Below are 14,090 nucleotides of genomic sequence, written 5' to 3'. Positions count from 1 at the left end.
CACCACCCCACCACCTCACACAACCTCTCACTGCCCGATTCACCACCCCACCACTTTACCCACCGCCTCACTCTGCAATTCACCACCTCACCACCTTACACACCCCCTCACTGCCCCAATCACCACACCACCACCTTATCCACCCCCTCACTGTCCGATTCACCATCCCACCACATAACCCACCCCTCACTGCCCCACTCACCACTCCACCACTTTACACTCACCCTCACTGACCCACTCACCACCCCAACTCCTTACCCACCCCCTCAGTGTTCAATTCAGAACCCCACCACCTTACCAACACCCTCACTGGCCCTCTCACCATCCCACCACCTTGCCCAGCCCCTCACTGCCCGATTCACCACTCTACCACCTTACCCACCCCCTCACTGCCCCACTCACCACCCCACCACCTTACCCACCCCTCACTGTCCGATTCACCACCCCACCACCTTACACACCCCCTCACTGTCCGATTCACAACCCCACCACCTTACACACCCCCTAACCTCCCCACTCACCACCCAACCACCTTACCCACCCCCTCACTGCCCCACTCACCACCCCACCACCTTACCCACCCCCTCACTGCCCGATTCACCACTCCACCACCTTAGCCACCCCCTCACTGTCCGATTCATCAACCCACCACCTTATACATCCCCTCACTGCCCCACTCACCACTCCACCACCTTACCCACACCCTCGCTGCCCCACTCACCATCCCACCACCTTACCTACCCCCTCACTGTCCAATTCACCACCGCACCACCTTACCCACCCCCTCACTGCCCGATTCACCTCCGCACCACCTTACTCACCCCCTTACTGCCCCACTCACCACCCCACCACCTTACCCACCCCCTCACTGTTCAATTCACCAGCCCACCACCTTACCCAGCCCCTCACTAACTCATTCACCACTCACCACCTTACCCACCCCCTCACTGCCCGATTCACCACCCCAGCACCCTACACCCCTGCTCACTGCCCGATTCACCATTCCACCACCTTACCCACCGCTCACTGCCCCTCTCACCACCCCACCACCTTACCCACCCCTCTCTGACCCACTCACCGCTCCACCACCTTACCCACCCCCTCACTGTCCGATTCACCAACCCACCACCTTACCCACCCCCAGACTGCCCGATTCACCACCCCACCACCTTACACACCGCTCACTGCCCCACTCACCACCCCACCACCTTACACACCCCCTAACTGTCCGATTCACCACCCCATCACCTTATCCACCCCCTCACTCTCTGATTCACCACCCCACCACCTTACCCACCCCCTCACTGCCCCACTGAACACTCCACCACCTTATGCACCCCCTCACTGCCCCATTCACCACCCCACCACCTTACTCACCCCCTCATTGTCCGATTCACCACTCCACCACCTTACCCAGCCCCTCACTACCCCACTCACCACCCAACCTCCTTACCCACCCCCTCACTGTTCAATTCACCAGCCCACCACCTTACCCACCCACTTACTGTCTCACTCACAACTCAACACCTTACCCCCCTGCTCACTGCCCGATTCAGCACCCCACCACCTTACCCACCGCCCACTGCCCCACTCAGCACCCCACCACCTTACCCACCCCCTCACTGTCCGATTCACCACCTCACCACCTTCCCACCCCCTCACTGTCTGATTCACCACGCCACCACCTTACACAGCCCCTCACTGCCCCACTCACCACCCCACCACCTTACCCAACCCTACACTGCCCGATTCACCACCCCACCACCTTACCCACCCACTTACTGTCTGATTCAGCACCCTACCACCTTACCCAACCCCTCACTGTCCCACTCACCACCCCACCACCTTAGCAAACCCGGCACTGCCCCACTCTACACCCTAGCTCCTTACACACCCCCTTACTGCCCTACTCACCACTCACCACCTTGCCCACCCCCTCACTGTCGAATTCACCACTCACCACCTTACCCACCTCCTCACTGTACGATTCACCACCCCACCACCTTACGCACCCCCTCACTGCCTGATTCACCACTCCACCACCTAACACACCACTTGACTGTCCGATTCACAACCCCACCACCTTACACATCCCTTCACTGCCCGATTCACCACCCCACAACCTTACCCACCCTCTCACTGTCCGATTCACCACCCCACAACCTTACCCACCCCTCTCTGACCCACTCACCGCTCCACCACCTTACCCACCCCCACACTGTCCGATTCACCACCCCACCACCTTAACCACCCCCTCACTGCCCCACTCACCACCCCACCACCTTACACACCCCCTAACTGTCCGATTCACCACCCCACCACCTTATCCACACCCTCACCATCCGATTCACCACCCCACCACCTTACTCACCCCCTCACTGCCCCACTCACCACTCCACCAGCTTACCCAGCCCCTCACTGCCCCACTCACAACCCCAACACCTTACTCTGCCCCTCACTGACCAATTCACCACCCCACCACCTTTCCCAACCCCTCACTGTCCATTTCACCACCCCACCACCTTACCCACCCCCTCACTGTTCAATTCACCAGCCCACCACCTTACACACCCCCTCACTGTCTCATTCACCACTCACATCCTTACACACCCCCTCACTGCCCGATTCACCACCCCACCACTTACCCCCCTGCTCACTGCCCGATTCACCACCCCACCACCTTGCCCACCGCTCACTGCCCCACTCACCACCCCACCACCTTACCCACCCCTCTCTGACCCACTCACCGCTCCACCACCTTTACCCAGCCCCTCACTGCCCCACTCACCATCCCACCAATTTACACAGCCCCTCACTGCCCGATTCACCACCCCAGCACCTTACCCACCCCCTCACTGCCCCACTCAACACCCAACACCTTACTCACCCCCTCACTGTCCAATTCCCCACCCCACCACCTTACCCACCCCCTCACTGTTCAATTCACCAGCCCACCACCTTACCCAGCCCCTCACTAACTCATTCACCACTCACCACCTTACCCACCCCCTCACTGCCCGATTCACCACCCCAGCACCCTACACCCCTGCTCACTGCCCGATTCACCATTCCACCACCTTACCCACCGCTCACTGCCCCTCTCACCACCCCACCACCTTACCCACCCCTCTCTGACCCACTCACCGCTCCACCACCTTACCCACCCCCTCACTGTCCGATTCACCAACCCACCACCTTACCCACCCCCAGACTGCCCGATTCACCACCCCACCACCTTACACACCGCTCACTGCCCCACTCACCACCCCACCACCTTACACACCCCCTAACTGTCCGATTCACCACCCCATCACCTTATCCACCCCCTCACTCTCTGATTCACCACCCCACCACCTTACCCACCCCCTCACTGCCCCACTGAACACTCCACCACCTTATGCACCCCCTCACTGCCCCATTCACCACCCCACCACCTTACTCACCCCCTCATTGTCCGATTCACCACTTCACCACCTTACCCAGCCCCTCACTACCCCACTCACCACCCAACCTCCTTACCCAACCCCTCACTGTTCAATTCACCAGCCCACCACCTTACCCACCCACTTACTGTCTCACTCACAACTCAACACCTTACCCCCCTGCTCACTGCCCGATTCAGCACCCCACCACCTTACCCACCGCCCACTGCCCCACTCAGCACCCCACCACCTTACCCACCCCCTCACTGTCCGATTCACCACCTCACCACCTTCCCACCCCCTCACTGTCTGATTCACCACGCCACCACCTTACACAGCCCCTCACTGCCCTACTCACCACTCACCACCTTGCCCACCCCCTCACTGTCGAATTCACCACTCACCACCATACCCACCCCCTCACTGTCCGATTCACCACCCCACCACCTTACCCACCCCCTCACTGCCCGATTCACTACCCCACGACCTTACACATCCCCTGACACACCCCCTCACTGCCCCACTCACCACTCTACCACCTTACCCACACCCTCGCTGCCCCACTCACCACCCCACCACCTTACCCACCCCCTCACTGTCCAATTCACAACCCCACCAACTTATACACCCCCTCACTGTTCAATTCACCACCCCACCACCTTACCCACTCCCTCACTGCCCAATTCACCACCCCACCACCTTACCCAGCCCCTCAGTGTCCGATTCACCACCCAACCACCTTACCCACGTCCTCACTGCCCGATTCACTACCCCACCACCTTACTCGCCCCCTCACTGCCCCACTCACCACCCCACCACCTAACCCACCCGCACACTGCCCCACTCACCACCCCACCACCTTACACACCCCCTCACCATCCGATTCACCAACCTACCAGCTTACACACCCCCTCACTGCCCCACACACCACTCCACCACTTTACCCACCCCCTCACTGTCCGATTCACCACCCCACCACCTTAACCACCCCCTCACTGCCCGATTCGCCACTCCACCACCTAACCCACCCCCTCACTGTCTGATTCACAACCCCACCACCTCACACATCCCCTGACTGCCCCACTCACCACTCCACCACCGTACCCACCCCTTCACTGCCCCACTCACCACCCAACACCTTACCCACCCCCTCGCTGCCCCACTCACCACTCCACCACCTTACACACCCCCTCACTGTTCAATTTTCCACCGCACAAACTTACCCACCCCGTCACTGTCCAATTCACCACCCCACCACCTTACACACCCCTGACTGTTCAACTTACCACCGCACCACCTTATACACCCCCTCACGGCCCGATTCACCACCCCACCACCTTACCGACGCCCTCACTGCCCCACTCACCACCCCACCACCTCACACAACCTCTCACTGCCCGATTCACCACCCCACCACTTTACCCACCGCCTCACTCTGCAATTCACCACCTCACCACCTTACACACCCCCTCACTGCCCCAATCACCACACCACCACCTTATCCACCCCCTCACTGTCCGATTCACCATCCCACCACATAACCCACCCCTCACTGCCCCACTCACCACTCCACCACCTTACACTCACCCTCACTGACCCACTCACCACCCCAACTCCTTACCCACCCCCTCAGTGTTCAATTCAGAACCCCACCACCTTACCAACACCCTCACTGGCCCTCTCACCATCCCACCACCTTGCCCAGCCCCTCACTGCCCGATTCACCACTCTACCACCTTACCCACCCCCTCACTGCCCCACTCACCACCCCACCACCTTACCCACCCCTCACTGTCCGATTCACCACCCCACCACCTTACACACCCCCTCACTGTCCGATTCACAACCCCACCACCTTACACACCCCCTAACCTCCCCACTCACCACCCAACCACCTTACCCACCCCCTCACTGCCCCACTCACCACCCCACCACCTTACCCACCCCCTCACTGCCCGATTCACCACTCCACCACCTTAGCCACCCCCTCACTGTCCGATTCATCAACCCACCACCTTATACATCCCCTCGCTGCCCCACTCACCATCCCACCAACTTACATACCCCCTCACTGTCCAATTCACCACCGCACCACCTTACCCACCCCCTCACTGCCCGATTCACCTCCGCACCACCTTACTCACCCCCTTTCTGCCCCACTCACCACCCCACCACCTTACCCACCCCCTCACTGTTCAATTCACCAGCCCACCACCTTACCCAGCCCCTCACTAACTCATTCACCACTCACCACCTTACCCACCCCCTCACTGCCCGATTCACCACCCCAGCACCCTACACCCCTGCTCACTGCCCGATTCACCATTCCACCACCTTACCCACCGCTCACTGCCCCTCTCACCACCCCACCACCTTACCCACCCCCTCACTGTCCGATTCACCAACCCACCACCTTACCCACCCCCAGACTGCCCGATTCACCACCCCACCACCTTACACACCGCTCACTGCCCCACTCACCACCCCACCACCTTACACACCCCCTAACTGTCCGATTCACCACCCCATCACCTTATCCACCCCCTCACTCTCTGATTCACCACCCCACCACCTTACCCACCCCCTCACTGCCCCACTGAACACTCCACCACCTTATGCACCCCCTCACTGCCCCATTCACCACCCCACCACCTTACTCACCCCCTCATTGTCCGATTCACCACTCCACCACCTTACCCAGCCCCTCACTACCCCACTCACCACCCAACCTCCTTACCCACCCCCTCACTGTTCAATTCACCAGCCCACCACCTTACCCACCCACTTACTGTCTCACTCACAACTCAACACCTTACCCCCCTGCTCACTGCCCGATTCAGCACCCCACCACCTTACCCACCGCCCACTGCCCCACTCAGCACCCCACCACCTTACCCACCCCCTCACTGTCCGATTCACCACCTCACCACCTTCCCACCCCCTCACTGTCTGATTCACCACGCCACCACCTTACACAGCCCCTCACTGCCCCACTCACCACCCCACCACCTTACCCAACCCTACACTGCCCGATTCACCACCCCACCACCTTACCCACCCACTTACTGTCTGATTCAGCACCCTACCACCTTACCCAACCCCTCACTGTCCCACTCACCACCCCACCACCTTAGCAAACCCGGCACTGCCCCACTCTACACCCTAGCTCCTTACACACCCCCTTACTGCCCTACTCACCACTCACCACCTTGCCCACCCCCTCACTGTCGAATTCACCACTCACCACCATACCCACCCCCTCACTGTCCGATTCACCACCCCACCACCTTCCCACCCCCTCACTGTCCGATTCACCACCTCACCACCTTCCCACCCCCTCACTGTCTGATTCACCACGCCACCACCTTACACAGCCCCTCACTGCCCCACTCACCACCCCACCACCTTACCCAACCCTACACTGCCCGATTCACCACCCCACCACCTTACCCACCCACTTACTGTCTGATTCAGCACCCTACCACCTTACCCAACCCCTCACTGTCCCACTCACCACCCCACCACCTTAGCAAACCCGGCACTGCCCCACTCTACACCCTAGCTCCTTACACACCCCCTTACTGCCCTACTCACCACTCACCACCTTGCCCACCCCCTCACTGTCGAATTCACCACTCACCACCATACCCACCCCCTCACTGTCCGATTCACCACCCCACCACCTTACCCACCCCCTCACTGCCCGATTCACCACCTCACCACCTTCCCACCCCCTCACTGCCCGATTCACCACCTCACCACCTTACCCACCGCCTCACTGCCCGATTCACCACCTCACCACCTTACCCACCCCCTCACTGCCCGATTCACTACCCCACGACCTTACACATCCCCTGACACACCCCCTCGCTGCCCCACTCACCACTCTACCACCTTACCCACACCCTCGCTGCCCCACTCACCACCCCACCACCTTACACACCCCGTCACTGTTCAATTCACCACTGCATCAACTTACCCACCCCCTCACTGTCCAATTCACAACCCCACCAACTTATACACCCCCTCACTGTTCAATTCACCACCCCACCACCTTACCCAGCCCCTCAGTGTCCGATTCACCACCCAACCACCTTACCCACGTCCTCACTGCCCGATTCACTACCCCACCACCTTACTCGCCCCCTCACTGCCCCACTCACCACCCCACCACCTAACCCACCCGCACACTGCCCCACTCACCACCCCACCACCTTACACACCCCCTCACCATCCGATTCACCAACCTACCAGCTTACACACCCTCTCACTGCCCCACACACCACTCCACCACTTTACCCACCCCCTCACTGTCCGATTCACCACCCCACCACCTTAACCACCCCCTCACTGCCCGATTCGCCACTCCACCACCTAACCCACCCCCTCACTGTCCGATTCACAACCCCACCACTTCACACATCCCCTGACTGCCCCACTCACCACTCCACCACCGTACCCACCCCTTCACTGCCCCACTCACCACCCAACACCTTACCCACCCCCTCGCTGCCCCACTCACCACTCCACCACCTTACACACCCCCTCACTGTTCAATTTTCCACCGCACAAACTTACCCACCCCGTCACTGTCCAATTCACCACCCCACCACCTTACACACCCCTGACTGTTCAACTTACCACCGCACCACCTTATACACCCCCTCACGGCCCGATTCACCACCCCACCACCTTACCGACGCCCTCACTGCCCCACTCACCACCCCACCACCTCACACAACCTCTCACTGCCCGATTCACCACCCCACCACTTTACCCACCGCCTCACTCTGCAATTCACCACCTCACCACCTTACACACCCCCTCACTGCCCCAATCACCACACCACCACCTTATCCACCCCCTCACTGTCCGATTCACCATCCCACCACATAACCCACCCCTCACTGCCCCACTCACCACTCCACCACCTTACACTCACCCTCACTGACCCACTCACCACCCCAACTCCTTACCCACCCCCTCAGTGTTCAATTCAGAACCCCACCACCTTACCAACACCCTCACTGGCCCTCTCACCATCCCACCACCTTGCCCAGCCCCTCACTGCCCGATTCACCACTCTACCACCTTACCCACCCCCTCACTGCCCCACTCACCACCCCACCACCTTACCCACCCCTCACTGTCCGATTCACCACCCCACCACCTTACACACCCCCTCACTGTCCGATTCACAACCCCACCACCTTACACACCCCCTAACCTCCCCACTCACCACCCAACCACCTTACCCACCCCCTCACTGCCCCACTCACCACCCCACCACCTTACCCACCCCCTCACTGCCCGATTCACCACTCCACCACCTTAGCCACCCCCTCACTGTCCGATTCATCAACCCACCACCTTATACATCCCCTCACTGCCCCACTCACCACTCCACCACCTTACCCACACCCTCGCTGCCCCACTCACCATCCCACCACCTTACCTACCCCCTCACTGTCCAATTCACCACCGCACCACCTTACCCACCCCCTCACTGCCCGATTCACCTCCGCACCACCTTACTCACCCCCTTTCTGCCCCACTCACCACCCCACCACCTTACCCAGCCCCTCAGTGTCCGATTCATCACCCAACCACCTTACCCACCACCTCACCGCCAGATTCACAACCCTACCACCTTACACACCCCTCACGGCCCCCATCAACACTCACCACCTTACCCACCCCCTGACTGTCCGATTCAGCACCCCACCACATTACCCACCCCCTCACTGCCGCACTCACCACACCACCAACTTACCCACCCCCTCACTGCCCGATTCACCAACCCACCACCTTACGCACCCACTCTCTTGTTCAATTCACCACTCCACCACCTTACCCACCCGCTCACTGCCCCACTCGCCACCACACCACCTTACCCACCTCCTCACTGCCCGATTCACCACCCCACCACCTTACACACCCCCTCACTGCCCCACTCACCACCCCACCACCTTACCCACCTCCTCACTGTCCGATTCACCACCCTACCAGCTTACCCACACCCTTACTCTCTGATTCACCACCCCACCACCTTACGCTCCCCCTCACTGCCCAACTCACCACCCCCACACCTTACCCACCGCCTCACTGTCCGATTTACGACCCCAGGTCCTTACCCACCCCCTGACTTCCCCACTCACCACCCCACCACCATACCGACCCCCTTACTGTCCGACACGCCACCCCACTACCTTACACAACCCCTCACTGTCCGATTCACAACACCACCACCTTACCCACCCCTCACTGCCCGATTCACCAACTCACCACCTTAACCACCCCGTAACTCTTCGATTCACCACCCCACCACCTTACCCACCCCCTCACTCTCCGATTCACCACCCCACCACCTAACACACCCCCTCACTGCCTGATTCACCACCCCACCACCTTACCCACCCCCTCACTCTCCGATTCACCACCCCACCACCTTACACAGGCCCTCACTGCCCCACTCAGCACCCCACCACCTTACCCAGCCCCTCAGTGTCCGATTCACCACCTCACCACCTAACCCACCCCCTCACTGCCCCACTCACCACCCAACCACCTTACCCATCCCCTCACTGCCCGATTCACCACCTCACCACCTTACTCACCCCCTCACTGCCCGATTCACCACCCACCACCATACCCACCCCCTCACTGCCCAAATTCACCACCCCACCACCTTATTCACCCCCTCACTGCCCCACTCAACACCCCACCAGCATACACACACCCCCCACTGACCCACTCAACTCTCCACCACCTTATTCACCCCCTCACTGCCCCACTCAACTCTTCATCACCTTACCCACCCCCTCACTGCCCCACTCACCACCCCACCACCTTACCGACCCCCTCACTGTCCGATTCACCACCACACCACCTTACCCACCCCCTCACTGCCCCACTCACCACCCCACAACTTTACCCACCCCCTCACTGCCCCACTTACCACCCACCACCTTACCCACCCCCTCACTGCCCCACTCTCCACCCCACCAACTTACCGACCCCTTTCTGTCCGACTCACCACCCCACCACCTTACCCACCCCTCACTGCCCGTTTCATCACCCCACCACCTTACCCACCCCCTCACTGCCCGATTCACCACCCCACCACCTTACCCACCCCCTCACTGTCCGATTCACCACCCCACCACCTTACACCCTCCCTCACTGTCCAATTCACTACCCCAACACCTTACCCACGCCTCACTGCCCGATTCACCACCCTACCACCTTACTCACCCCCTCACTGCCCCACTCACAACCCCATCACCTTACCCACCCCCTCACTGCCCCACTCACTACCCCACCACTTTACCTACCCACTCACTGTCGGATTCACCAGCCCTCCACCTTACCCACCCCTTCACTGCCCCACTCACCACCCCACCACCTTACCCACCCCCTCACTGTCCAATTCACCATTCACCACCTTACCCACCCTCTCACTTCCCCACTCACCACCCCACCACCTTACCCACCCCCTCACTGTCCGATTCACCATCCCACCACCTCACACATCCCCTGACTGCCCCACTCACCACTCCACCACCGTATCCACCCCTTCACTGCCCCACTCACCACCCAACACCTTACCCACCTCCTCGCTGCCCCACTTACCACCCCACCACCTTACACACCCCCTCACTTTTCAATTCACCACCGCACCAACTTACCCACTCCCTCACTGTCCAATTCACCACCTCACCACCTTACACACCCCCTCACTGTTCAATTCACCACCGCACCACCTTACCCACTCCCTCACTGTCCAATTCACCACCCCACCACCTTACACACCCCCTCACTGCCCCACTCACCACCCCACCACCTCACACACCCCCTCACTGCCCGATTCACCGCCCCACCACTTTACCCACCCCCTTACTCTCCGATTCACCACCTCACCACCATACACACCCCCTCACTGCCCCACTCACCACTGCACCACCTTATGCACCCCCTCACTGTCCAATTCACCATCCCACCACCTTAACCACCCCCTCACTGCCCCACTCACCACCCCACCACCTTAACCACCCCTCACTGCCCGATTCACCAACTCACCACCTTAACCACCCCGTAACTGTCCGATTCACCACCCCACCACCTTACCCACCCCCTCACTCTCCGATTCACCACCCCACCACCTTACACACGCCCTCACTGCCCCACTCAGCACCCCAACACCTTACCCAGCCCCTCACTGCCCCACTCACCACCCCACCACCTTACCCACCCCCTCACTGCCCCACTCACAACCCCACCAACTTACCAACCCCCTCACTGCCCAATTCACCACCCCACCACCTTACCCACCCCTTCACTGCCCCACTCACCACCCCACCATCTTACCCAACTTCTCACTGCCCCACTCAACATCCCACCACCTTACCCAACCCCCCACTGCCCCACTCACCACCCCACCATCTTACCCAACTTCTCACTGCCCCACTCAACACCCCACCACCTTACCCACCCCCCACTGCCCCACTCACCACCCCACAACTTTACCCACCCCCTGACTGCTCCACTCACCATCCCACCACCTTACCCACCCCCTCACTGCCCCACTCACCACCCCACAACCTTACCCACCCCCTGACTGCTCCACTCACCACCCCACCACCTTACCCACCCCCTCACTGCCCTACTCACCACCTCATCACCTTACCCACCCCCTCACTGCCCCACTCACCACCCCACAACCTTACCCACCCCCTGACTGCTCCACTCACCACCCCACCACCTTACCCACCCCCTCACTGCCCTACTCACCACCTCATCACCTTACCCACCCTCTCACTGCCCCACTCACCACCCCACCACCTTACCCAGCCACCACTGTCCGATTCACCACCCCACCAACTTACCCACCCCGTCACTGCCCCACTCACCACCCCACCACCTTACCCACCCCCTCTCCTGTCCAATTCACCACTCCACCACCTTACCCACACCCTTACTGTCTGATTCACCACCCCACTACCTTACACACGCCCTCACTGCCCCACTCAGCACCCCACCACCTTACCCAGCCCCTCACTGCCCCACTCACCACCCCACCACCTTACCCACCCCCTCACTGCCCCACTCACAACCCCACCACCTTACCCACCCCCTCACTGCCCCACTCACAACCCCACCAACTTACCCACCCCCTCACTGCCCGATTCACCACTCACCACCTTACCCACTCCCTCACTGTCCGATTCACCACCCCACCACCTTACCCACCCCTTCACTGCCCGATTCACCACCCCAACACGTTACCCACCCCCTCACTGTCCGATTCACCACCCCACCACCTTACCCACCGCCTCACTGTCCGATTCACCATTCACCAGCTTACCCACCTCCTCACTGCCCGATTCACCACCCCACAACCTTACCCACCCCCTGACTGCCCCACTCACAACCCCACCAACTTACCAACCCCCTCACTGCCCGATTCACCACCCCACCATCTTACCCACCCCCTCACTGCCCGATTCACCACCCCACCACTTTAACCACCCCGTAACTGTCCGATTCACCACCCCACCACCTTACCCACCCCCTCACTGTCCAATTCACCATCCCACCAACTTACCCACCCCTGACTGCCTGATTCACAACCCCACCACTTTACCCACCCCCTCACTCTCCGATTCACCACCCCACCACCTTACACAGGCCCTCACTGCCCCACTCAGCACCCCACCACCTTACCCAGCCCCTCACTGCCCCACTCACCACCCCACCACCTTACCCAGCCCCTCACTTCCCCACTCACCACCCCACCACCTTACCCACCCCCTCACTGCCCCACTCACAACCCCACCAACTTACCCACCTCCTCACCGCCCGATTCAGCACCCCACCACATTACCCACCCCCTCACTGCCCCACTCACCACCCCACCACCTTACCCACACCCTTACTGTCTGATTCACCACCCCACTACCTTACACACGCCCTCACTGCCCCACTCAGCACCCCACCACCTTACCCAGCCCCTCACTGCCCCACTCACCACCCCACCACCTTACCCACCCCCTCACTGCCCCACTCACAACCCCACCAACTTACCAATCCCCTCACCGCCCCACTCACAACCCCACCAACTTACCAATCCCCTCACTGCCCGATTCACCACTCACCACCTTACCCACTCCCTCACTGTCCGATTCACCACCCCACCACCTTACCCACCCCTTCACTGCCCGATTCACCACCCCAACACGTTACCCACCCCCTCACTGTCCGATTCACCACCCCACCACCTTACCCACCGCCTCACTGTCCGATTCACCACTCACCAGCTTACCCACCTCCTCACTGCCCGATTCACTACCCCACAACCTTACCCACCCCCTGACTGCTCCACTCACCACCGCACCACTTACCCACCCCCTCACTGCCCCACTCACCACCCCACCATCTTACCCAACTTATCACTGCCCCACTCAACACCCCACCACCTTACCCAGTCCCCCACTGCCCCACTCACCACCCCACAACTTTACACACCCCCTGACTGCTCCACTCACCATCCCACCACCTTACCCACCCCCTCACTGCCCCACTCACCACCCCACAACCTTACCCACCCCCTGACTGCTCCACTCACCACCCCACCACCTTACCCACCCCCTCACTGCCCTACTCACCACC

The 14,090-nt window shown here is 60.6% G+C and overlaps 1 protein-coding gene across 2 annotated transcripts in view; it reads left to right on the top strand.

The window, feature by feature from the left end:
* LOC140188076 (disintegrin and metalloproteinase domain-containing protein 10) overlaps positions 1-14,090 on the top strand; it is a 157,418-nt gene that overhangs the window by 120,018 nt on the left and 23,310 nt on the right. The gene's annotated exons all lie outside the window — the stretch shown is intronic.

This window comes from Mobula birostris, chromosome 26 (genome assembly GCF_030028105.1).
Source record: "Mobula birostris isolate sMobBir1 chromosome 26, sMobBir1.hap1, whole genome shotgun sequence".
NCBI classification, from domain to species: Eukaryota; Metazoa; Chordata; class Chondrichthyes; order Myliobatiformes; family Myliobatidae; genus Mobula; species Mobula birostris.
The sequence above is the reverse complement of the archived record's forward strand: the minus strand, read 5'-3'. Positions and strand labels throughout refer to the sequence as shown.